The sequence below is a fragment of the Sinocyclocheilus rhinocerous genome, unplaced genomic scaffold, assembly GCF_001515625.1.
Source record: "Sinocyclocheilus rhinocerous isolate Xijiao unplaced genomic scaffold, SAMN03320098_v1.1 scaffold1482, whole genome shotgun sequence".
Classification (NCBI taxonomy): Eukaryota; Metazoa; Chordata; class Actinopteri; order Cypriniformes; family Cyprinidae; genus Sinocyclocheilus; species Sinocyclocheilus rhinocerous.
The window spans coordinates 1-4,559 of record NW_015624221.1 but is presented as its reverse complement, the minus strand read 5'-3'; the positions used below and the strand labels follow the sequence as shown (position 1 = coordinate 4,559).

The window sequence follows — 4,559 nt, the reverse complement described above, 5'->3', positions numbered from 1 at the left end:
TACTTAACCATATTTTGGGGACAAATTTGTACCCAAAAGTGAGCAAAGCCTGACAAAATCTGCAAAAACCTCAATTTGTGGATGTCCTTAATTGTAAAACTGTTAAAATAAAATAAACAAAGTTTTTTTTTTTACTTTTTTGTTTGTCAAAATGCAGTAAGTTTTCTGTGAGGGGTAGGGGTGGGTGTAGGTTAAAAAGTGTATAACTATCTGTATATAAAAACAATAGAAATCTATGTAATGTCCCCATTTAGGTAAACGTATGTGTGTGTGTGTGTGTGTGTGTGTAAAATTAGTAAAAAATGTTATTGAATTTATTTAAACAAAAATTTTAATGTTTATATGCCCGTAATCATTTTAATGAACTTGGTCTCTAGGTTGCTGCTATCTATTGTCCACTAGAGGGCGATGTCTCACTTCACACCTTGTCCAAGTCAATTATTTAAGAATTACTTTAGAAGAAAAATGATTCACTAATATACATTTTTAGTATTAAGCAATGTATGACAAATTCATTACTGCTTATATATATATATATATACACATACTGATAAATGCTCTTGAAGCAATCAGAAATAATTACCTACCTTGGGGTTTTCCTTAACTGAACATAGAAATAGTAATAATAGAAAATTTACAGTCTGGAAATTACAACATTTATTTTTCACCTGTCATGCTGACATATTCTTTTTGTATGGACTTTAACCAGCATATATTAAATACAGTATTACATTCAGTAAAAATAAAACCTCAGTGATACTCAAAAAAAACAAAACAGTCATATCACTTACTCTCCAATAACCTTTATGTTTTCAAACTTTACAAATCTTGTAATCTCCCCCCCCCGCCCCCGCATTTAGTTGCATTCTGTCACAGCCACGGATCTTTTCACACTCACCCTTTTTGAAAATCCTCATCAGGTCCATTTCCAGGGTTTTGAGGTTTAAGTTTGCATATATGTAACATTTTATATTTACATTCTCTTGTTTACAAGGTCGGATTATGGACCAGGATGATGGAGCCAGTGTCTAGGGGCCTTGAACTGAGAGAACCGCTAAGACCCAACAACACCCAAACCAGCTACAGCAGATGTAAAACTGGTATAGATAGATGAACAGTGCTTGAATGTGTGCCAGTGTCTGTTGGCTAGGGTGACCATACGTGCCATTTTCCCAGGACGTGTCCTGGCCAGGATTTGTTTTGGCTTTGTTTTCCTGTTTTCATGCTTGCTGAATGTAATGATCGAAAAGTAGTTTGACCAATAACATGCAAGCATTGTACATAATGGACCAATCATGGCGTGTGAGAAGGTGGGATCTACGGTCAAAGCGATGCAATTACGCGTACATATTAGGTGTGTTCGACTTAAAAGCAGTGCGGCTCAGACCGATCAGTGTTTGACATCAAAGTACCTCGAGAGCGTTTCGAAAGCATAACCGTCTGTATGGTACTTTGATGTCATACACCGATCGGTCTGCACATGCAAATAAAGTCAAAACCTAGATATTTTAGGCAATATAGAAATCCTGGCCAGGACGCGTCCTGGGAAAATGGCACGTATGGTCACCCTACTGTTGGCACAATATGAAATTACCCTTCTGAACACTATATTGCATTTTAGATGTTATGTAGTAGTCATGCAGTCTGTTTTTGCCATGTTTAGACACATGGTTGTTAATTTGTGTAATTAATTTCTTGTATTTACTATACCATTTATCTTTACATACAGTATATAGGTGCGTTCACAGTTCACACTGAAAGTGATTTGCTGCAACATGAGTGACAGAATGTTATTGATGTTTGATGACGCAAATGAGTAGCAACATGATGTAACAAAGAAATCCAACTTGTGATACAGGTGGAAAACCATGACAGAAGTGTGAACTATGAAGTATAATACTAGAAACCAACAGCACAGAGACTCACCGACCTCCAGCGATTTAACTGCTGTCAGTGCAAACAGGCCTTTAGATATGACAAATCACAATTGTGACAAGAGAGGGCCTCCAAAGAGCCTCATGGCCTTGCAGGACCCTACTCAGTCCTTGCTTCTATTCGTTTTGTTGGAATGAATGCCTTGTTGCATATATTTTGAAGAGTGCTTTTAACCTTCTGCCCAGGAGGTCATGATTGGTCTCCAGAGCAACTTCTTTAGGAAGGAATGATCACATCAATTAACCACAGGTGGATGATTTGCTGTAAGTGAGCTCCTAATCGCCTAATTAACACCATAACCACACATGCCAATAGTGCATTCCACTTTAGATTAACAGGCACAAAATAGAAATGGACCAAGTAATTTATAGTAATACATTTGATAGAGTCTGTTGCTTATTTGCATATTAAAAATAATGGTTCACCACAAAATGAAAACGAAAATGTACTCACCCTTAGACCATCCAAGATGTAATTGAGTTTGTTTCTTCATCAGAACAGAATTGGAGAAATGTATCATTCCATCACTTGCTCACCAATGGATCCTCTGCAGTGAATGGGTGCCGTCAGAATGAGAGTCCAAACAGCTGATAAAAACATCACTGTATTCCACACCACTCTAGTCCATCAATTAACATATTCTGACATGAAAAGCTGCATGTTTGTAATAAAACAAATCCATGAAGATGTTTTTAATTTCAGATCATTGTTTTTGGCTCAAATACGAGTCAGTGAAAATGTTGTCTTGTCTGAATCCGGAGAGAAATATGCACCGGTCAAGAACCCTCTTTAGGTAAAAACAGCCCAAAACCGTTCTAAACAAATATGTAGGGGAATTTTGATGTAAGAGGACAAAAGGGGATGGACTTTTTCACCGGAGGAAGTGTTATTATGTATGGAAGTCCTAAGAGGCCATGGATTATTATTATTTTTTCTTTCTTGTTTTGTCGTGATAACGACTTAATTATCTCGTGATCTCGACATAAGTTATTTTCTCGTGATCACGACATAACAAAAGTTGTTTTCTCGTGATCACGACTTAATTATCTCGTTATATCGACATAACAAAAGTTGTTTTCTAAGTTACAAAACTGCACCAACAGGTGGCACTATAGACCTGAATATAACTGATGGGGTGTTGTATACTGTATATCCACTTTACATGTTTGGGACAGAATAAGGACGTTCCTCATGATCGCTATAATTTGTGCAGTATTGTTCATTACTAACATTGAATTAATTCATAAATGTTAAATGCTTGAATCAATATGATTATTTTGTCTATCGTTAAGTTCTTGCTAGATGCGTGACTCATCACAGTTTCACCACCGCATAGCGTTCCGTGTCATAAACTAACTGCTTATTAAAACCAGTGTTGACGTCACTGTAGGCCTATTCTGTTTGCACCTATATCTTTATTTGTGCATCTTTGAAGTAGGCCTACATGATTGCTAGTTAATAAGCAGGGATGTTGTATTTATATAGTACACGCTTCAACGACATATTTGTAATGTGCATCTTTTCCTTATTTTTTTCGTTAGTAATTAAATGTATATTGATAAGAAATGTGATTTATATATGTAAAGTGTAGCCTATAGGCTAATTTAATTAAGTGATGTTCTACAGTGTTGTAATCTTTTGTATTTTCTACATTTCTTTGTGGAAACCACACACACACACTCTTTTCAAACAGCATCCCAAGCTTGTAACGCACATGATATCAGTCACAGCATATCCTCTATGACTACTAAAAAATACAAATTCTATATAATTTTATTTCAAATAAAAGGAAAATAAAGTGAGTTGAATCGAAGCAGCTCTAAAAGATTTTAGAATAGTTCTCTGCATCCTTCTGAAGGCGCTCCGCCTGTGTTTGCGGTGTTGCTTTATGAATTAATTAAATGTCAGTAATGAACAATACTGCACAAATTATAGCGATCATGAGGAAGGTCCTTATTCTGTCCCAAACATGTAGAGTAAAGTGGATATACAGTATACAACACCCCATCAGCTATATTCAGATCTATAGTGCTACCTGTTGGTGCAGTTTTGTAACTTGGAGAACAACTTTTGTTATGCCGAGATCACGAGAAAATTAAGTCGTGATCACGAGAAAACAACTTTTGTTATGTCGTGATCACGAGGTGATAACGAGAAAACAACTTTTGTTATGTCGTGATCACGAGAAAATTAAGTGGTGATAACGAGAAAACAACTTTTGTTATGTCGTTATCACGAGAAAATTAAGTCGTGATAACGAGAAAACAACTTTTATGTCATGTCGTTATCACGAGAAAATTAAGTCGTGATAACGAGAAAACAACTTTCGTTATGTCGATATAACGAGATAATTAAGTCATGATCATGAGAAAACAAGAAAGAAAGAAAAAAAAAATCCATGGCCTTTTAGGACTTCCGTAATTATGGATTATGGTCTCGTATTTTGGCCAGAAGTGACAGTTTAAAGTTAAAAAGCTTTGATGGATTTGTTTCTTAACATGCAGGTTTTAATTTCTCAAGACATTAATTGATCGTCTGGAGTCATGTGGATTATTGTGATGTTTTTATCAGCTATTTGAACTCTCATTTTGACGGCACCCATTCACTGCAGAAGATCCATTGGT

The 4,559-nt window shown here is 36.0% G+C and overlaps 1 long non-coding RNA gene across 1 annotated transcript; it reads left to right on the top strand.

Moving 5' to 3' along the window:
• Positions 1-993: 993 nt before the first annotated feature.
• Positions 994-2,452, top strand: LOC107739729 (uncharacterized). The gene is made up of 3 exons (XR_001640025.1): positions 994-1,100; positions 2,121-2,198; positions 2,432-2,452. It is a non-coding gene; the product is annotated as an uncharacterized LOC107739729 (long non-coding RNA).
• Positions 2,453-4,559: the final 2,107 nt, after the last annotated feature.